At 39.4% G+C, this 23,213-nt stretch overlaps 1 protein-coding gene and 1 pseudogene across 7 annotated transcripts in view; one reads left to right on the top strand and one right to left on the bottom strand.

Moving 5' to 3' along the window:
• TASP1 (taspase 1) overlaps positions 1 to 23,213 on the bottom strand; it is a 238,846-nt gene that overhangs the window by 63,444 nt on the left and 152,189 nt on the right. The gene's annotated exons all lie outside the window — the stretch shown is intronic.
• Positions 3,636 to 7,763, top strand: LOC149747451 (uncharacterized; annotated as a pseudogene).

Below are 23,213 nucleotides of genomic sequence, written 5' to 3'. Positions count from 1 at the left end.
GTGCCTGTTGGCCATTTGTATGTCTTCTTTGGAAAAATGTCTTTTCAGGTCTTCTGCCCATTTTTTAATTGGGTTGCTTGTTTTGATGTTGAATTGTATGAGCTGCTTACATATTTTGGATATTAACTCCTTATCGGTCATATCATTTGCAAATATTTTCCCCCATTCAGTAGGTTGCCTTTGTGTTTTGTCGATGGTTTCCTTTGCTGTGCAGAAGCTTTTAAGTTTAATTAGGTCCCATTTGTTTATTTTTGCTTTTGTTTCCTTTGCCTTAGAAGACAGATCAAAAAAAATATTGCTACAGTTTATGTCAAAGAGTGTACCACCTATGTGTTCTTCTAAGAGTTTTATGGTTTCTGGTCTCATATTTAGGTCTTTAATTCATTTTGAGTTTATTTTTGTATATGGTGTTAGAAAATGTCCTAATTTCCTTCTTTTACATGTAGCTGTTCCGTTTTCCCAGCACCGCTTATTGAAGGGACTGTCTTTCCTCCCCTGTATATTCCTGCCTCCCTTGTCATAGACCATAAGTGTGTGGATTTATTTCTAGGCTTTCTATTCTGTTTCACTGATCCATGTGTCTATTTTTGTGCCAGCACCATGCTGTTTTGATTACTATAGCTTTGTAGTATAGTCTGAAGTCAGGGACCATGATACCTCCAGCTCTGTTCTTCTTTCTCAAGATTGTTTTGGCTATTCGGGGTCTATTGTGTTTCCATACAAATTTTAAAATTATTTGTTCTTGTTCTGTGAAAAATACCATTGGTATTTTGATAGAGATTGCACTGAATCTGTAGATTGCTTTGGGTAGTACGTTCATTTTAAGAATATTAATTCTTCCAGTCCATGAACACAGTATATCTTTCCATCTGTTTGTGCTATCTTCAATTTCTTTCATCAGTGTCTTATAGTTTTCTGAGTATCTCCATTTGACTTGGTAAACAAAGATGTGATCAAATAATGCAGATAAGCATAGTGCAGATAAGCACTTGGGAGTGCAGGGGTCTATCTCCACCCATTACTGCACAAAGACCATGAAAGGACAACAGACCTTTACAACATTATACACTCATCTATTGCTGTTCCTTGTGAGTTTTTCCTTCTCGGAGTTGTTTCCTCATATATGCCATTTTTCCCTATAAACAAACTTTGTTCACTTTTACTATGTAAGGTCAGATCCTGCTCACTGACTGTGCAGAAGCACATGATATTGAGGCTTCCCATCATGCTTTTAATTCAAACTTAGAGTCAGTTTAATGTAGCAACTACTTTGCTGTGCTCTTGTAAACTTTACCTTTAAGTAAATAAATCTATCTAGCTTACTGTGGTAGAATGACTTCATACAGTATCTGTCCTGATAGAATGCTGTGATATTTTGATATAATAAGAAATATATATTTTGATCTTGATTCAGGTCTCCTGGCGCACAATTCCTAAAACCCTTGTGATTTCCTATGTAAGAGCTATAGGTGCATCTTCTGTTTCAATATTTACTTTTGTTCCCAGTTCCTGAAATAGTTCCAGAGCAGTAAAAGTGATACGAACGTTTTTGGTTATTCATAATAAGCCCCTTTCAACCACACCAGAGTTTATGTTAATGTGGTGACTCTTGTAAAACCCCTAGGTAACCTAAGGATGAGAGCTGTTTGCCAGGGAACAAACCATGTGATTAGAGGGTTGAAACTTTCAGCCCCACACCTTCCACGTCAGGGCAGGGAGGAGAGTTAGAGGTTGAATTAATCACCAATCAGCAATGATTTAATCAATCCTGCTTATGTAATGAAGCCTCCATAAAAACCCAAAAGGATGGTGTTTGGAGAGCTTCCAGTTTGGCAAACACATGGAGTTACCAGGAGAGCAATGAGCCCAGAGAAGACACGGAAGCTCCACATACCTTGCCCTATGCATCTCTTCCACCTGGCTATTCATGAGTTATATCTTTTTATATCAAAAGCTATATCTAGTAACCTAGTAAGTAAACTGTTTCCTGAGTTCTATGAGTCACTCTAGCAAATTAAGAGATCCCAAGGAGGCAGTGGTGAGAACCTCAGAATTTTCAGCTGTGGGTCAGAAACACAGGTGACAGCCTGGACTTGTGATTGGCATCTGGAGTGGGTGGGAGAGGTTCGATCCTGTGGGACTGAACTCTTAACCTGTGGGATGTGATGCTATCTCCAGGTAGAGAGTGTCAAAATTGAGTTCAACTGTGGGACACTCAGCTGGTGTCCAGAGAATCAGAGAATTGCTTGATGTGGGAACTAACCCCCGAACATATTTGGTGACCAGAAGTGGCAGAAGTGAAGCACTGAGAGCAGAGGAGACACACAGGAGGGTGTTTTCCCTTAGCAAATGGTGACTGCTGATACTGCAGTTCCTATCAAGTTTCTGGATGCCTCAATATTTTTTATATTTGTTATCGTATTGAGAGGGTATACAGTTAGATAATTACAAATGCATGTTATCAATACTGTCTATTAGTGCTTGAGTTTACAACTGTAGGTCTAGAAACACTTCAGTGTTTACATTGTGAACTATAAATGAAGTTGTCATGTATCCATATATACTGAGCTACTGTATCTTGAACCTGTAACAGGAGGGCATTTACACAGAAGGCTAGACTGTAATTGTATCAAGGCAATAGTATGTGAGGTTTTGTATCTCACTTGAATGTATTTGTCTATGCATTCCATTTTTTGTGACGTTATTGACCATACTAAATACCTACTCTGTACACAGCATTCTCCCAAGCAGTGTGGTACACAAAATAGTAAAAAATAAATTTGTTTCTGAAAAACTTACAACCCTGTTGGTGAGACACAATTTACTTAGATAAGAGCTAGAGAACAGTGTATATATTACATTTTATACATACAGACTCATATATACAAATACTTATACTATACACGTACTATAAATATGTACATGTGTCCACTAGAATGCAATGGCAACTAGAACATCTTGTTCACCACCCATGACCTAGAATAGCGCCTGACATATAACAGGTGATCAATAAATACTTTTTAGATGAATGAATGAATAGCCCAATAGTTAAATTGGGCCTTGTGTTAAATAGTTTAGGACTTGATAAAGGCACACTCACTTTATTAGAAAAGGGCCTCAGGGTGGAGGAAAGGGGAAAAAATCTGCCCTTGGACAATGGGTCGAACTTGGATCAATATCATGGCACCAAGCAAGCACTAGAATGAGTGGTCATAGCTCTTCACTATTTGGACAAGATGAACCCTGAGAAAGGTCAGAAAGAAGAATACAGAATATTCAGAATACAGCAGGTTAATATCTGCTAGATGTTCTAAGGCCTAGAGAAAGGCTGAAGGGCTGCTTGGTCATGAGTGTGTGGAGGGATGCTGCCCCAGCACAGGCAACCCGGGGGAAAGAGACCACTGGGTCTGGACACAGAGGGCAGTTTTGCCAAATCAAGAAGTTGAGGTTAATAAGAGGAGCAAAGAGGAAGGACAGGAGCAGAGCCTGGAGATCCAAGGGACAATGGTGCACAGTGTCTAGGGGACTATGTGGTGGGAGAAACAGGGCAAACTTACTAAACTGAAAAGATCAGGAGGCGGGGGGCGGGGGGGTGTGAAGGAACCACAGTGTCCAGAACTGGTCAACTTGCTGAAATGGGAACAGCAGAGGAAGAGAAAGATCTGTGGGGTCGTGTAGCAAAAAAGAAGGATGAGCCCCAACAATATTTTTATGTGTTTCAAAAAGTCAAGCAAGCCCAGCTCTACCCAGAGCTCCCACAGCGAGAGCTGAGTAAGCCTTCCCTTCCTGCTGGGAGTGTTGCACGCAGGAATTGGGTTAAGGAAAATAAAAAAGGCTATACTGAAAAAGGACGGGGGACAACCAAAAGATGACCTATCATCTATAAGAGTGTGTGGATATCACTGTTACTTTTCCTTCATTTGTCTACAAGGATTTATTGCATACCGAGGCATTATATGCTCGACCCTATTCTGGGTGCTGGGATTACACTGGTAAACAAGACTCACTTGGTCCTAGCTCACAGCGAGACTACATGCTGAGGAGGGTGATGGCTAAACAAGTAAATATACACACGATATTACAGTTGTGACGGTGCCGCAGAGGAAACACTGGAGGGGATGAGATGGAGACTAATGAGGACGAGCAGAACCCACTGTTGACAGGCCTTTCTGAGCAGGTGGCATTTTAATTTAGACTAAAAGATGATGAGAAAGGAACCAGGTAAAGAGTGGAAAGAGGAATATTCGAGACTGAGGAAACATCGTGTGCCAAGGTCCTGGGGTATGAAAGAACCTGGGAATTTAGAAAAACAAAAAGAAGACCAAGGAGGCCAGCATAACAAGCAAGGGAGGAGAGTGACCAGGCATGAAGTTGAGGGGACAAGCAGGAATCACATCACAGAGGCCATGAGGTCATGTCTGCATTTTATCCTCTTTACAGTGGAGGACAGTCAAAGGGCTAGATAAGAAACTGGAACGGGCTGCCTTGTGGAGAACAGACAGGCTTGGGGGTGGTGTCAGGAGAAGAGAAGAGACAGGAAGCTTGCGGAGAAGGCTGGTGTGGCCCAGATGAGAGTTCCTCCATGTGCGTGGAGAGATTACCTGTGCCCCTGGATGGCCTCCCTTCCCCTGGGCCCAGAGAGGCGGCTGAATGGCCCGGACCCTCCCCATCAGGCTGAGCACACGCTGCCGCAGGTGCTGCTTAGAGGAGAAGCGGGACAAGAGGAAACTGCTCTGGGTACGCAAGGCAGGTGCTCTGCCAGGAGAGCACCCGGCTCACTGTTCCCCACAAGGAGGCCCAGGCACCACACTGGAACACATGCAAGGGGTCCCTGACCTCAACGTGTCAGTTCAATCAGGTTATTTACATGTCCCCTCGTCATGATGTAAGATCAATGGCAGTGCCCCGAGGACACCTGTCAGAGAATCCTGGGTGCAGCGCCGTCCACCGCTTCCTGTGAAATTCCTTCCCTGGTCCAAGGCTCTGAGTCCTTTCCTTTCCATCACGGCCTTGCTCATCTCTGGACTCTCTCCCGGGCCCCACTCAGCACAGCTCTAGTTTGTTAACCTTAGCAGCTGGGCAAGATCTATTTTTCAGCATGTCCTTCTTTACTAAATAAAGCCCTGAACTTTTTTTTTCACCTTCAGTGTGGAGTTTTAGCTGCCCTGTATGATTTAATTGTGGATTTTTACAGTCTACACCTGCCTAGAAGCCTTGGGCTGTGGGTAACCTTTTACTAGAGGTCTAATAAATAAAATGTAAAAAGGAACTGCTGAAGTAAACCATAAATGTCTTAAAGACCGGCCAATAGGCAAAAATGAGAGCCGTAAATTTTTTAATCTTTTAAAACATTTTTTTGGAGAGTGAAATCTTATCATTACAGAACAGCTAGAAAGAAAGCAAAGGTAACAAAAAATTTAACTCCTTTCCTTAATTTATATTTGTAAAAGTATCTCTACTAGAATTCATATGACATCAATGGCATTGAAAGACCAAATTAATTTGTCAGTCACCTTTGTTTTAATTTATAGAAGGATGGCAGGAAACCACCAAACCTAAGTAACTCTAAGAAAAAAATTTTTAATAAAATAAAATAAAATAAGATAAAATAAAATTTAAAAGCTTTGTAATGAGAAAAGGGCCCAAAACAAAAGTAGGTACTTAGTAGAAAGAAATGAGCAATATAACCCACAAGGAAAACTTATATTTTTGTCCTTAACATAGGAGAAGAGGGATAAAAATTGAAAATGGAGTTCTATGAGTTATCTACATCGAGAAACCCCATCATCCAGATAAATAAAATTTGAAAAACAGAATGGTGTATATATATAATAGGATGGCTTTAGGAAAATATCAATCAATAAAAAACGCTTTGTGTTCAAAAACAACTTTTTAATAGAATTTTTGTAAGAAAAAAAAACAGAAAACCATACTACAGATCTACTTGAAGGGTTTAATTAATCTAAAATTAAATGAAAAAAATGGTTTTATATAATTTTTCTGTATAAATATACACAGATGAATATTTGAAAGTATCAAAACTTCATAAGTAGCCAGTAATACTCTGGGATAAAGCTGAGATTTTTTTTTTTTTTTTTTTAAAGCTGAGATTTTTTTCTTACGAATATTGGGAACTCCACCTACAGATTAGCAAGTTTATCCAGAGACACAGATAGACACACACTCACAATTTCATAAAGCTTATGTTAATAAGCTGAGATAAAACACGAAAATGTCACTCTAAGAACTGGGTAAATTCCATATAAGCAAGGTCTATTTTGGACCTGTTTCCCAGAAGGAGAGAATTACTAAACAGCAAAAAAGATCCTCTACCCACAAAATTGTCCAACAACATGGAAATCGAGTGAAGTACCGCTGTGAGACTCATACAAAATTCTAAATTTGAAGAGAGGCTAGAGGCCTGTTTTCGTTTGTACATTTTCAATTATGCATCTCCACCAAGACACACAACTAAAGACAGCCCGGTCAGTGGTGGCAAAAAACCTTAATCATAGTGAGCAACCAAAGGGCTGACAATCCAAGACGTTTCAAAACAGCACACCTATTTTAGAGCCATTTTCAACAGAGCAAGATCTGTGCAGACAGCCGAGTGAACAATGCTGTTTTGATAATGAACACCCTGAAGGAAAGGGGGCAGCGCTAGTGATTCAGATTTTTCATTTTCATACTTAAGTTTATGCATCAATTTCTGGGCTAAAGAAGAGAAGAACCACTCACTCGCTGTACCCATCCAGCTGGACTCCGGCCCAGGACCCCTGAGCCCTGTGGCTGTTTCATGTCCTTGTCAGTTAATGCCACAGCTCAACAAAAATCAGCAGATCTGAGGATGTGCAGGTTGACTTGCCAACATACAGTGTTAGTGCGTGTGGGTTCAGAGGACAGTGCATTTTTCTTTCTGTTTTAATTGTGACAAACAGCTGGCATTTCCACACTTATTGGGGTGTACAAGGTTTGAAAGGGATGCTAACGTAAATGAGTTTTGTGGAAACAATAAAATGTCATGTTGTGCCTGGAGTAGGGGAGTGTATTCCTTCTTCCTCAGGGCTGCCCACAGACCCTTAACTGGATCTGAGTTTCCTGTCATCAGACTCGTCCGTGTGGCAGTTCAACTACTGGCCCCCAGAGGTCACTCCCCATCACTCCTCAAAGATTTATGCCCCTGGATCAATGTTTCTCTGACATCCGTCCTGCCCTAATTCCCAGTGGTTTCATGGTGTGGAGGGTATGCTTCCAACTCTCTGACCTCTCAATTCCTCGACCTTTTCTCTCCCAATAATCTTGTCCTTTACTCAATGTCAGCCACTCACTCCCGCTATCGTACCCTAGTCCTTGTGATTGCCAAGCAAGCATCTCACTAACCACTACCCCTGACTTTTCAGTGCACATCCTCTAGTACCCAGACTCCAACCATCTTTCAACCTGTCCCTCACAGCCTCAAATCTTCACTTTGGTCCTTAAGCGGACTAACATCCATGGTCCGTCATGATCATTAACTCCCTGCAGAATCAGCTATCGTGGCCTACTCTTGCCCATTATACTCCCCTGGCAAAACTCCAACCATAATTAAACCCTACCCCATGCCTGCATCCATAAGCTGAATTTGGCTGAAGAACAGCGGTACCATGCTAAGCACTCTCTTTAAATTCAGGAGCACTAACCTCAATTTGGGCCTTTAATGCTGCCCAGTACTCATCATACATTTCCCAAGTACCGATCTATACTTTCTCATTTCTCCTCCAATTTCCAATATCTCCTCCTCCATCCTAACTCTGCAGCTGACCTTGCTTCCTAGTTCCCTGAGAAACATGGAAGCAACCAGAGAGAACCTCAGCAAGCTCCCACGACCCCTTGATTCGGGCACAGGGACTTCCTCTGGTTACTACAGATAAAACTGTTCAAGGTCATCGGCTCTGCCCATTCACTAGGTCCATCCCTTCTCACTCACCCCAGGACCTCACAACGGTGATTCACCCCCCACCTTCTCCCTCCCCAAACACACACAGCATTCTTTTGTCTCTCTCCTGGATCGTTCTCCTAGATGACTTGCTCTTAATTTCTCCTATACAGAAAAACATATCATTTGTCTCCTACATAGACAAAACAAAACCCACTTCCCTCTCCAGCTGTTACTTCATTCTCTTCTTCCTTTTAAGAAAGGAAAAATTCCTTGAAAGATTCGTCTGTGCTCACTGTTTCCTATTTCTCTCCTCTCATTCTCTTTCCTTACCCACTCAAACTGGGATTTTTATCCCCATCACTGCACCCAAACCCTCTCTGCGAGGTCACCCACAACCTACATAGGGTGCTAAAGCCAAAGATTTATCCCCAGGGCCTCATCTTACTACTTGTCAGCAGCATTTAACCTGCTGACCACTCTTTGCTGCTGGAAACACTTACTTTACTTGACTTCTAGGACTTCACAAACTCTAGACTTTCTCCAGGAAGAGTACCGGCTGCTCCTCCTCAGTCTCACTGCTGGTTCCTCCTCATCTCCTTGACCTTAATTCTGAAATATGCCAGAGCCATTCAACATCTTCTTTTATTTACATTCACTCCTCTGACGACCTCATGTAATCCATCACCTTAAAATATCATCTGTACCCTCTTGATTCTCACATTTATTTGAGCCCAGCCTTCCCCGGAACTGGAGACTTGAATATGCAATTGCCTAATCAACACTTCCACTTGCGATTCAAAAAGCATCACCTGAAACTCCTGACCTTTGCCCCAAGACTTCAACTTCCTGGAGGCTTCCCCACATCAGTAAAAAGGAACTCCATTCCTTCAGCTCCCCAGGCCAAAAACCAAGTCATCTTTGACTCTCTTTATCCCTCACCCTATATCAACTGATTCGCAAATCATGTTAGCTCTACCTGTAAAACCTACCAGAATTCAACCAATTCTTTCACTTCAACCAGCATCACTCTAGTCTAAGCTACTATAGTCTCTTGCTCAATATAGCCTCATAGCATCTGACTGGTCTCCCAGGTTCCACTCTGGACCCCCATAGTCTACTGACAGCACTGTAGCTAGAATGGCCGTGTTAAAATGTAAGTCAGGTCATGCTGTTCTCCTTCTCAACACTTCCTATGGCTCCCATCTTACAATGGCTTATAAGTCCCGACATGATGGTCCGAGCCACCTCTTTGAGCTCATCCCCAACCCTTCTCCCCCTTGCTCACTCTGCTCAGGCCACCCTGATATTCTCAACCTCTCCAGACACATTGCAACCTCCTTTGCACCTGCTATTCTGGAATGTTCTTCCCTTCATGTGCCAAGTGGCTCTGTTCCTCACCTTTGGATTTTTGTTCAAATGTCTCTTTAAAAACCTCAAGTTCCTCTCCTGCACTTACTATCCATCTTTCTTACTTCATTTCCTCTGTAGCTCTTATTACTATACCATAGACTGTGAGTTTTACTACGTATTTATTATCTGCCTGACTTGATAAAATGTAAATTCCATGAGAATATGGACTTTGCTTTATTCATCTCTATAGCCCCCAGGCCTGGTCTAATGCCTAAAATGTAGTGTATGCTCAAATACTTACTGAATGAATAAATAAATGCATGTTTTTGCAACTACCAAGATGGAAGGGCTCTTCCGGATCATCTAGGCCAGGGATTGGCAAACTTTTTCTGTAAAAGGCCAGACAGTAAATATTCTCAACTTTGCTGCTGTAATGTAAAAGCAGCCATAGATAGTATGTAAACCAATCAGTGGGGCTGTGTTTTAATAAAATTTTCTTTCTACATGTGGCTAGCAGGATTTGACCTGTGGACCACAGTCTGCCAAACCCTGATGTAGATTTTTAGATCTGCTGCACTGAGCATTAAAGCCTTAACCACCAATTCTCCCAGAATTTATTAAACAGACTTCATAACTTCTAGAGCTAGAAAGGACCATCTAGACCAAGGATCATCTAATCCAACCCCTGTGGCAGACAGTAGATGTATACCTAGTATCCATTCTCTCCTTTCTAACTAAAACAAGTCCAATTTTACTGAGGGGACAGTGATGGGTCCAGCTCAGAAATTTCTCAGTCTCTCTGTAGCTAGAAGTGACCACAGGACACAGTTCCAGCCAAGAAGACACAAAGAGAAGTTGAGTGGAGGGCCTTTTAGGAAAAGCCCTTTAATTCGCAGGTGACACACTCCTTTTGCTCTTTACCCATTTCCCCTCTTCCTATTTAAAATGCAAATGTGATCCCAGGGAATGGTGAGAGCCACACCCTAATGGCAGCAGAGCAGGAGGAGAGGAAAGGGGACAGGAACGTGGAAGACACAGTGGGGCAGGCCCTCTGGATGTCTTACGATGAGAGGAAAAATTAATCTCCGGATAAGCCATGATAAGTGGCTTTTAAAGGAAGGCTTTTAAAGAGAGAAGATAAATCTTTGGTTAAGCCACTATAAGTAGCTTTTAAAGAGAGAAAATGAATTATCCAAGACCCTAAAAGAGAATAGAGACTTGAACCGACCCTGACCCCCACTTCGGTAGCCTTCCTCTCATGCCGCTCCCCTCAGAGTAAATTCCTCCCACAAAATGCGATTCCATCCAAAGTAGACGACATGTGAATGAGACAAGCCTTGCTCCTATCCCAAAAAGATCATTTCCCAGCCTCAAATAACTTGGAATTCTGGAGATTTTATCTAGCTTCAGACATGGTTGGAGCCACACTGCTCATCCTATCATTTGCAACCTAAGCAGAAAGAGATGGTTCCTCCACAGAGCTGTGGCAGAAAAGCCCAAAGCAGGATTCTCATCGGCCTGACTTGGGTATTGGGCTCATCCTTGAACCAACCACTAGAGCCAGAAGGATTACTATTCTGATCTGCTTAAACTGGGTTACAGGCTCACCCCGTGGCAGGAGAGATGGGTCAGCCCCACCCAAATGGGGTATGAATGGTTCCTCCCAGTAAAAAAGGGCTCTGACATCAGAAGACACGGGGAGGGGAGTGTTGAAGTGTGTACATGCATGTGCATGAGCACACACACATACACACACACACACACACATCATTTTTGTGTGTGCCTACCCCAGGAAATTAAGAGATGTGGGTTGCAGGCTTAGCTCTCTGACTAGATGCAGGTCAGCAGGTTGACACATGACCTTTGGTTCTGAGTTTTCCAATCGTGTACAAAAAGAAGATAACTTATCCAACATTAGCTTTAAGTTTTAAAAGATGGATTGAAGCAGGGTATTTGAAAAGTCTTTGAAAAGTATAAAGTGCTATATAAGTATGTAGGATTATTATAATTAGTGAACAAATGCAACTGTTATAAAAGGAAAAGAAAATAAGAAATAGAAAAATCATCCAAACCTATACAAATCTTTAAAACATCTGTTACTATGATAAGCACCAGAAAAGGCCTCAGATTGCAATCTTCCCAGACAGCAAGGACAGGCTCTCCTGTGCCCCACCTTCCGGGGACGACTAACAGGCCCATCATGTTCCTTCAAAAACAGCTTGCCTCATTCTACCCCCAACCCTGTTCTAGTCATACCTCCTCACTCTGCTGATCTTTAAGAATCGAAATAATTTTCTAAAGTAACAATATACATATCATTTCAAATTTTAAATGACCTGGATAAATTGACGTATACATGGTCACTTGCTGTGGCATCTGTTTGCAATAGCAAAAGACTGAAACAACCTAAACGTCCACTAAAAGGTGACTAGATAATAAAATTATGACATATCCATATACAATGGATACTATGCAGCTGTTAAGAAGAATAAAGAAACTCTTATGCACTGATTCAGAGAGGACTGCCTAGATATAATTAGTGAAAAAAGGAAAGTGAAGGATTGGTATAGAGGTTGCTACCATTTGTGTAAAAGGCAAGAAAAGAACACTCACACCAGTCTACACCTAAATGCATGGGATTTCCCTGGTTGGATACATAAGTACCTTGGTTGCCTCTACAAAGAGGAGCTAGGTTGGCTGAAGGACAAAGTGTGGGAGGGACTTCTCCCCGCTTATCCTTTTGTATCTTTTGAATTTGTACCCTGTGAACATATTACCTTTGCACCAAATAAATAACAGACTGGTGGGATAATACAGCATAAACCTTATGGAAGGACAAACATACCACCAGGTCATACAGATCTCTATTAACTAACCACAGAGGTTGATGCACTTGGCTGCCAGAATAATTAACTCTAAGCTTAATAGTCTAACACAACAGCTGTGTTCACATAAGGTAGTGGCTAGAATATAACAATTACCCCACCATCCCCTACCAACCTCATGGTGGGGACCATGAAGCGCACAGCCATCCAATATTTAAGCAAATTCATGATTCTATTAGCAAGAACAGACAATGGATAAGGTGACCAAATAGGTATTCAAACAAGAGCATCCCCCTCATTTAAGTATGTAAGGATGTATATATGTATGTAGCTGTACACAAACACACACACACACGTAAAATAAATGAGTGGCCAGATTTTCAACACACTCTCCATTTCACAGAGTGTATTCAGCCACAACTAACAGAAACCCAGACCTGCTGTAACTTAAACAACTTGGGGTTTACTTTTCCCACTGAACAAGTAGTCTGGAGGAAAGTGGCTTTTGCATTTGCAGCAGCAGGTTTACAGTGTCAAGGCCATGATTTCTATGATTCTCCTATCTGTCTCCTCCTGGCCACAAGATGGTTGCTCTTACTCCAGGCATCACATTTACATTCAGGACAGGAAGAAGGGAAAAGAGGTGATGTCAGTCCTTTTCATCAAGAAGACAAAAGGCTCTCCCAGAAACCCTCAAACAGACACTTGTGTCTTGTTAGTTTGACCCATATTGTATGGCTGCTCCTAGCTGCAAGGGAGTTTTAAAATGTAAATAGTTTTTACAGTCTATGTAGTAGAGGCATGGAAGGGCAAAGGAAGTTGAGAATGACTACAGGACAAGCCAGCCCACAGTGTGTGCCACTCTGTGTGTGTACTCTGATAGGGTGCAAAAGTTAGCATGTAGAGGTGATTAATGAAATGTTACCCCTGACAGTTTATATTCTCTATTGCCTACCTTAAGAATATTTTTAAATGTGACAATATAATGGATTTTAGATTGGATGCGTAAGCTGAGAAGTGGAAGTAATAAGGGCTTCTCATAGATCCAGAAATAAAATATTAACCTACTAGTCATATATTTATACTTATGTGCTTCCCTATTAAAATTTAATCCTCCTATCAAATAAATGCACATCTAAAAGTTAAACACATTTATTTTCTGTAGATTTCTCCTTAAATGTGTTTTCATTCATTTAATGAACTATGTTATAATTTTAATTAATTTCTCAGCGTTTACAAACCAGTTCTGTTCCCTCAGCTTTGTTAAATAGTAAACAGTTTTGTTATAACTTAAGTCTCAAAGATTTGCTACTTTTATCATAAGCTTTCCTACAAAGAAAGTCAATTACCCCAGAGTCACCATCAGCCTTCAGTGCAAAAGCACTACAGTCATAAATACTTTTTTCTGAGCCATCTGTATATGTCAAACATTACAACCCTTCATCTTAAATACTTCAGAAGATACTGCCTAAGAACAAGGACATCTTCTTACATAGCCACAATAATATTATCATGTGTTTTTTCACAGAACTAGAATAATCCTAAAATTTATATGGAACCATAAAAGACCCAGGATTGCCAAAGCAATCCATTTATATGGAACCATAAAAGACCCAGGATTGTCAAAGCAATCTTGAGGAAAAAGAACAGAGCTGGAGGCATAACCCTCCCCGATTTCAGACATTATTACAAAGCTATTGTAATCAAAACAGCGTGGTATTGGAGAGAGCCCAGAAATAAACCCACACACCTACAGTCAATTAATCTATGACAAAGGAGGCAAGAATATACAATGGAGAAAAGACAGTCTCTTCAGCAAGGGGTGCTGGGAAAGCTGGACAGATGCACGTAAATCAATGAAGTTAGAACACACCCTCACACCATACACAAAAATAAACTCAAAATGACTTAAAGACTTAAATGTAAGACATGAAACTATAAAACTCCTAGAAGAGAACATAGGCAAAACATTCTCCTATATAAATCGTACCAATACCAAAGAGGGAAAGGGGGTGAGGGAGGGATAAATTAGGAGTTTGGGATTAGCAGATATAAACTACTATATATAAAAAAGATAAGCAACAAGGTCCTACTGTAGCACAGGGAACTATATTCAATATCCCATAAGGAACCATAATGGAAAAAATATGAAAAACAATATATATACATATATATATATGAATCACTTTGCTGCACACCAGAAACTAACACAACATGGTAATCAACTATACTTCAATAAAAAAATAAAATAATAAAAATAATTATCATATCTAAAACTATTAATAATAATTCTAATTAATAAGACTAATGTTTATAGTTTTAATATTTATAAACAACATTTATGAATAATAAGTACCATCACTTAGTCTATTAAAATTTCTCCAGTCATCTTAAAAAGGATTTTTTTTTAAAAAAATCAAAGGCTAATCACTCCCAAACATTTTTGTTTAAAAAGCTATTGCTTCGGGCTTCCCTAGTGGCGCAGTGGTTGAGAGTCCGCCTGCCGATGCAGGGGATGTGGGTTCGTGCCCTGGTCCGGGAGGATCCCACATGCCGCAGAGCAGCTAGGCCCATGAGCCACGGCCGCTGAGCCTGCGCATCCAGAGCCTGTGCTCCGCAACAGGAGAGGCCACAACAGTGAGAGGCCCGCGTAATGCCAAAAAAAAAAAAAAGCTATTGCTTCAAAATCATTCAACCAAAGGGAGTTAATTTCAACCTACATTATTTTTATTGGTTATCAGTCATTTGGTATTTGGTTCAGATTCTTTAAATACAGGTTTCTATTTTTATAAAATGGCCATTTGTTTTGCATCTTTGTATCTAAATAGTTACAGAATACAACAAGGAGCTCTTCAGAGCATTATATTTTACAGGAAAAAAAAAAAGAAAAGAAGGGAAGGAAGACAGGCAGGATTGTTTCTGACCTTTAAAAAAAAAACCCTCTAAAATGCACACACAGACTAACAGCAAACCCATTCCAAATTTACCCCCCAAATACAATTACAGAATTCCTAATCACAAATTCAAATAATGAAGCCTGCTACTTGATTTAAGTGTTTTAAATAAATAAAAATCTGCTACTTAAAACAAATAAACAGAGAAGATACTCTGAGCTTACCCAATCTGAAACTGAAAATCAACCCAGAAATTAGGTAAATACCAGAAAATCATCAGTGTCGTTGAGCCTCAGATGGTCCATGTGAGAAGCCCTCAGCGTGAGCTGCCCACGATTAATGCTAATGAATGGACTGGGTTTTACCACATTCACAGAAGGTTCAGAATAATGTTGTTTACATGCACTCTAGTCTTCCCTCATGAATATGTGGTTCTCACAGGCTCAAAAGTCATGGTTACTCTCAAATATCTGATGGCTTTTAAAAAATTAGGTTACAATGAGGGGAAGCAACTTCACAACCATAAAAACAATTCTAAAATCTATTATAACAATTATGGATTTCTTTATTTTACCCACATGCACCAAATGTAACTTAAGCCCGATTCAAACTAATCAGTCAGTATATGTACAACTCAGCCTTCAGCTTCATATGATTTAATCTTCCTTTCCTTCTTGCAACATTATAATTATGTGCTCTGAGTTTACTGTAACTAATATTAGTGATTTTTCTCCATGTGCTCACCGCGCAAGGAACAGACAAAAACCCTTTTTGATCACCTAATCAGTACCCTTTGGAGGAAAAACAAAGAATTCTGATATGGAAACAAAGATCTTTCTTTTTCTTTTTTTTTCTTTTTTTTTTTTCCAGCATGGGATGAAACAAATTCTGAGTGGTTTTAATTAAATCCTAATACTTCATAAACATCTTTTAACATAAAATTCAAAATAAAGTACATATTGTGAGTAGCTCAGCAGCTCCTAATTCTGTGATGGCACCAACCTTTATAATCAAGTCCACAGGCCCTAAATCTGGCCACCTTTGAAATCAAATAGACCAGCAACAAAACTATGGGTTTTTTTAAAGTAACGTGACACTGCTTACAGAGTTGTTTTGTTTTGTTTTTCCGTTTTTAGTACTGTGCTTATTATTTGCTTTCCAACCAAATAATATTACCAAATTATTTCCAGTTATCAAAATTTGGTAGCTAATTTAAATGGTCTTTTCTTTGTTTCCCAAAAGGCTTGAGTAAGAACACATTTGCTGTTGTTGACACAGTCATCCCCTGCTATTTCAAAAGTTGCAAGTATCCAAAATATATGGGATTTCCAGGCTCTAAGAGAAGACTAGAGGTCTTATGTAAACAGGAAACCTAGGCCAGAGGGAGAAAACCAGCGTGGGCTGTGAATGCACAAAGCCCTACAAAGTCACACTTCTATTGCCGGCTACCCACTTCCACTTATTCTGGTAAGTCCATTTTGTTAATCTGCTGCTGATCAATTCTGTTAGTAATTTAATACAATCACAAGTTTTTCTTTTTTTCTTATTTGTAAGAGGAGAGGAAGAAGAGAAAAATGATTGAGCTCCCTAGGACAGGATGACCCAGCTTTATCTCAAGACTCTCCTTTAAGAACAAGGCATAGGCCACTTCACAGAATGTAACCTCTGGGTTTCTTGGAAATTGTGATGATTCTCTTTATGACACTCAACACGCACTGTAAAAAACAAATTTGGGAGTTATTCAATTTAACAAGCAGATGAACTATTTGTTTTCAAATGATGATTACCCGGGTCAATAAATGGGAGTTTTAACCATTCATTTTGGCCAAAGAAAGAAAACAATATCTCAGATTCTTACCACTTTCAACAATTCCACTGAGTATAATCTAACCAATCACTCTTCCTATTCTCCAACCTCCTAGCTTACAGCACAAGCTTTCTGCACCTTGTTTTAAACGAGATATATGATTATTTCTTAAGCCTCTATTAAAAAAAAAAAAAAAGGATGTCACTGTAAGAGGTATTTCAGAGTTCAGCACAACAACTCCCCAAAAAGAGACAAGCAAAAAGCATTCAATTCTGCCATTAGCTTCCTAAAGAACATTCCTAAAGGCCTTAGAAAACCACACACATTTCTAAAATGATTGTCAACCTTGTAGTCACTTGCTATCTTTCCTTTTGTCCCCATTCCACTCACTCAAGTTTATTCTGATTTGTAAAATCTCTATACACTTAAAAATATTCTGGGATTCTATATATGTATCTTATGTCACATGGGAAAAAAAAATATGATTGATTTTGCAACTTGGTGACCCTCCATGAGATATACGCCTGTTAAAGAAGAAAAAAGATGAAAGGCAAAGTATTATTCTTCAGTAAGTTTGTGTGCTACTGGTGCATAGTTTACATGCAAAGTTGTCGATGCCAGTCATCTATGGAAGTCTAACCCACCTAGCTTGTCACCAAGGCTGAAAGACTATCATTTCTGGTCCTACTTCTTTCCAGCTGCTGAGTGAAGTTCTTTTCTTACCCTGCCACTGAACATGCTTGAAAGTTGATTCATACCCTCCAAATGCCTAGACCTAAAAGGTTTTTCTTGATATTCCTTTATATCTCTAAACACATGGAAACTCCTTGGTTATCTCAAAAAATTCCTTCTGTCTTTGGCTTCCAGATGAGTGTCCTCCTCGGTCGCATCTTTTCTCCCTCGTTCCTGTCTCCTCACAGGATACTCTTTCCACCCACCCTGAGGGCAGACACCCTCTAAGGTTTTTACCTTCTCATTCATTCATTCACTCCACAAATGTTCTCTTTGCTAGACACTCTTCTAGCTGCTGGGGAGACAGAAATGGGGGAAAATAACAGTCAAAATCTCTGCTGTCATAGAGTTTATGCCGTGCTGAAGAGAGACAATAATAAAAAAGTACAGAATAAAACAAGTGCCAAGAAGAAACACAAACCAGAGTAAGAGAAGTTAAAATTTTAGGTAGGGTGGTTAGGAGAGACCTCCTTGAGGAGATGACGTGCAAGCAGATCTGGCTTCCTCAGCGGGATCATTCACTCTGTGAAAGACACCATAAATTCCGAAGACAAGCCCAGAGTCTCAACTTCCCTCTCAAGCTCCAGGCCCATATATCCAACTGACTGTCTTGCCTACAAACACCTCTATGCCAACATACGAGTCAAAATCAACCCCATGGAACATGTCCAATGTTCCATGCATGACATTCTTATAATCTCTTATTGGCCCTGTAATTACAAGTCCAGGAGACTCAAAACAAGGACCTACTGTATAATACAGGGACCTCTGCTCAATATTATGTAACAACCTAAATGGGAAAAGAATTTGAAAAAGAATAGATACATGTATATGTATAACTGAATCACTTTGCTGGACACCTGAAACTAACACAACACTGTTAATCAACTATACTCCAATATAAAATTAAAAGTTAAAAAAAAAAAACTCCAGTTACTTTGATGCCTCTTTCACTGCATCCATCGCATTCAATCAACATCAAGAATCTCAAAGATTCTCTCTTTGAGAGTAGTCTCTGGCACCTAACTCTCCTTTGATCCACTCTAGCTCTGTTTCTCTAATTGCCATGCCCTTCAAATTAGTAGCTTCACCTACAGGGTCTCCCTCCTCCAATCCATCCCATATCCTACTGTAACACTCCACTGCCAAAGCCTTATGTGGCTCTCTCCACTTCAGTAAGTCCAATTTTGGGGTTTTCTTTTTCATTTATAATTACACCACTCTCCCTAATATACTCTGTCCACTTGTTAAATCAGATCATTTGCTGCTCACAAAACCAGTCCTAGGTTTTCCCTCCTGAAGGTACCTCATTCATGACACTCTCCTCAATCTACCAGATATGACACCTCTTCCTCTGCTTCTTTTTTTTTTTTTTTTTGCGGTACGCGGGCCTCTCACTGCCGTGGCCTCTCCCGTTGCGGAGCACAGGCTCCGGATGCGCAGGCTCAGTGGCCATGGCTCACGGGCCCAGCCTCTCCGCGGCATGTGGGATCTTCCTGGACCGGGGCATGAACTCGTGTCCCCTGCATCGGCAGGCGGGCTCTCAACCACTGCGCCACCAGGGAAGCCCCTCTGCTTCTTTTGAACTCTGCTTTTCCTACTTTACCATATTAAGAGTTTAATTATGAAGTTTTTCATAAAACACAAAAAGAATTATATGGAACATATAATTTATGAAGCATATTAATAGAACAAATGTCCATTAATCCACTAAACAACTAGAAAAATCCAACACTACTAATACCGTTGAGACTCCCTAGGTATTCTCTCCCAAAGGAAACCACTACCCTGAATTATTTTCCAATAACTTCCTGTTCTCTTTTATAGTTTTACCATATGTGCATGTATAATGAAATAGTGTCTGGTTTTGCAAAGTTATACTAATTGTGGCAACACTGACTGCAGTCCTTTGCGAACTGTATTTTTAACTTAGTATTATGATTTTAAGGTTTATTCATATGGATGTGTGTCTTTGTAATCCATTCATTTTCACTGCCACACAGTATTCTCCTGCTGATGGATGTTAGAATGGTTTCCATTTTTTTGTTGTTAAGAAAAAGCCATGCTGTACATGTTCCTGTGTGTGTCACCCAGGGCACATGTTCGTAGTCAGGACTAGGATTTCTGGGTTGTGGGGCATGCACGTGTTCCACTTCTCATGAATATTTTTCCAAAATGATTATACCTACTTAAAAACAGCAATGTCTAAAATATTTATTTCATATTTTCTACCTAGTGATTCTAACATCTAAAGTCTTTGGTAGTCTGGTTAAAGTTTCTATTGACATACTTTCTCTCATGGTAACTCTACTTCATGTGTGTTTCATTTTAATTTAAGTTTTTATTTTGAATTCATAGTTGAGCACTTCTTTGAGATCTGAGTTGAAAGAGTATTGCTTCAGGAAGGATTTTCATTTACTTGTGTCAAGCCCCTGGGAGCTTCATATAACTAGGACAATCTTAAACGAAGATTCTCACCCATTCATTGGAAAATGTGATTTTGCCATTAATATTTTGTCCAGCATTGTTAGATTATTTGCAGTCAAAGGTTCCAGGATCTCCATCTGATGAAACTGCCAGGAATGGGAGTCCCCTATATTTCCTGAACTTTAGTATGAAACTTATTGCATCTTACTTTTTATTTACTGTACATTTGCCTTTTTTCTTCTCCTAGATTGCAAATTCCTTGACAGTAAGGTTGATATGGTGTATTTATCTGTGTATCTGTCACAGTAGCCAGCAAAGTACATTCATGACTTTCATGAATATTTATTAAATAAAAACACGTTAAAAATTCTGAAAAGGCTTCCCTGGTGGCGCAGTGGTTGAGAGTCCGCCTGCCGATGCAGGGGACACGGGTTCGTGCCCCGGTCCGGGAAGATCCCACATGCCTCGGAGCGGCTGGGCCCATGAGCCATGGCCGCTGAGTCTGTGCGTCCGGAGCCTGTGCTCCGCAACGGGAGAGGCCACGGCAGTGAGAGGCCCGCGTACCGCAAAAAAAAAAAAAAATTCTGAAAGTATTTATAAAACCCTAAGGCCCAAGAATTAGTGATAAATAATGCTTTGGGATGCCTAATTTATTATTTTCCTGATTTTGCAATTTGGACATGTGAGTACAACACGCTACATATATCACAATGTTTATGATAATGAAGGAGAAACATCTTTGATTTTTTGAATTGGTTTAAAAAAAATACGTTCTCTTACGAAAAAGATTTTAGTGTTTGAAAAAAAGAAATGTGCATGAAGAATAGGAGAAAAGTCTTGTAAAAATCCAAAAATGCACTACTGGTAAAGAGACGAGTATATATTTTAAGTTTTCTAAATTATAAAGAAACTCATGAAACATAATATATGACCTCAGATAAGACGTTAAAATGTGTAATGACAATGTACTTTTGTTCCTCCTATCAAAGCTAATGCTTATGAATTATCAGGGTTTTAGCTAAGAATTTGGTCATTAAAAGAAAATATTTATCAAATATAATTTCTCAAGTTGGCAGAAAACCACAAGAGTGGACTCCCTTCAATCTCAATTTTTGATGGCATTCTGCATTTGACAGTAAACCTATGATGTCAGAAAGAGTGTAAGCATTCCCCAAAGGGATAAAATAAAAGAACATAGAGCAAAAGCTTCTTTTTTTAATCGTAATACTATATACCACATAGAATTTTTCAATAATAGTCACATAGACTGTAGGTTGATGATACCAACAAGTTAGCTTAGAAATTCAAAGAGAAGAAAAGGGAAATTTGGTTTTTACAGATAGCATTTTATCAACCATTATATTTAGTAGACAGCCAAACCAACTAAAAAAAGTACTATGACATTACTTGTTGAGAACTGGGCAGTAAGCTATAAGGCCACCCTGAAGTTCACATACCACACATGCAGCCACAGTTTGCATGAAAAAGGAATAATTCATGAAACCAAGTTTGTTCAAAAATAACCATGAATAGGAAAAGTCACATCTGAATCATTGTAAGAGCTTTTATATGTGTGTGTCTGTGTGTGTCTGTGTGTGTGTAATTTAAAAAGCTCAACTAAAAAGGAAATCTATTTATTTCTTTTCCTTACTTAACTAAGCATTCAGTCTATAATCAGCTGGTTAGCATGAAGTATTATTAAGGAACTATTTTTACAGTACCCATTTTTATGGATTTTGTACGTTACACAAACAGTGGGTTTTTAAAAAAAAAAAAAAATGCACAAATCGGTTATTCTGTTTTACGCTTCCTACATTAAGTCAAACCAAAGCTCTGGATCTTGGCATAATGGTAATACAAGTGGAAACGAAAACATTTTAATCTTCAAAATGTCTTTCAATTTTACTCTATCACATTAAAGCCTCATTTATCAAAAATAGATTTTTAAAAGAACCCTACATTTAAGATAATTTCAGAGTTTGTTTCAAACTACAAAAAAAAACTGGAAAAATCTTTATTTTAATAAGTTGCTGACTACTTTAGAAAAAATACATAAAAACAAATTATTTAATCCAGTGTAAAATTACTTTTTTAAAAATCCCTCATTATTGCAGAAGGTCACAGATATCAAACATAACATCACTCAAAAAGAGAGGGTTATTTTAAAATTCTGTACAAATGGTTATGCTGTGTCATTTTAGAATATTTTATTTAAGGTAATTTTACCATTAATAAAAGTTAAATGTCAATTAAAAGAAAATCACCCACACAGTACAACAGAAAAATGGTCTAAAGCTATTAGCAGATAATTCACAGATTAATATAAAAGGCCAAGTTATATTTGAAAATTTACTCATCAGAAAAAGACAAATTAAAACTGGAAACCATTTTTTTTAATCCTTGATTATAGAAAAAAATTTTTAATGTGAAAATAACCGTTGGAAAAAGACTGTGGAGGAGACTTCTGGTTTCTGGTCCAGCATGTAATGACTTCAGAGGTCACCGCTCTATCCTAACAAGTAAAAAGCTAAAGAAACTGAAAAATCAACAACTCTTCTTAGATCCGTCAGAAAAGTGAGATCAAAAGGTAAACAACTTCCCCTACAACTGGAGAGACAGACAGTCATATATAGAGAATCACAGCATCAGAGCAGAGCCTCATGAGCAGAAACCGCCACAGGAACCAGTGCCTGGGCAGGAAAACCAGAACTGTGACTGAAGAACCGCCGGAGTCTTGGAATAAGTCTGTCCTGATTATTATATAAAATGTTTCTAAGTATATACTGCAGTGAGAATCTCTAGATATATTATTTATGCAAATCTTTTTTTTGTTTAAGAAAAAACAAAGGAAGCAAGAAAGGAAGAGTATCGTGATGCCTTTCCACAAAACCAAGGAAGTGGTGGCTAGCTTACCACAGCCATCACCAGAAAGGATTTCGACCAAATCACCTCAATAGAAACTTCCGATCCACCTTTAATAGCTTTAATTTATAGTTTCAACTAAGGACTAAATTGCTTTACGACTGTACTTTCACACACACAGTTTAGATTGGCCTGTGAACAAACCAGGGACCAAACAGAATTTTGGAGCTAGAAAGGACTTTGGGGACCATCGAGCTAGGCCCCCTCGTTTTATACACGAGGAAACTGAGAACAAAGAGGCTTGTCCTAAAACCAACAACTAATTTCATCACTGTTAAAACAGGAAAGAACCAGACCTTGCTTCTCATCCAGGTCCCTGGTAAATTCAATTTATTTCA

The sequence above is a fragment of the Delphinapterus leucas genome, chromosome 15 (genome assembly GCF_059928025.1).
Source record: "Delphinapterus leucas isolate spDelLeu-1000000601 "Yukka" chromosome 15, BTC_Dleu_Yukka2, whole genome shotgun sequence".
In the NCBI taxonomy this organism is placed as follows: Eukaryota; Metazoa; Chordata; class Mammalia; order Artiodactyla; family Monodontidae; genus Delphinapterus; species Delphinapterus leucas.
Note: the sequence above shows the minus strand (reverse complement) of the source record. Positions and strands in the feature narration are given on the sequence as shown.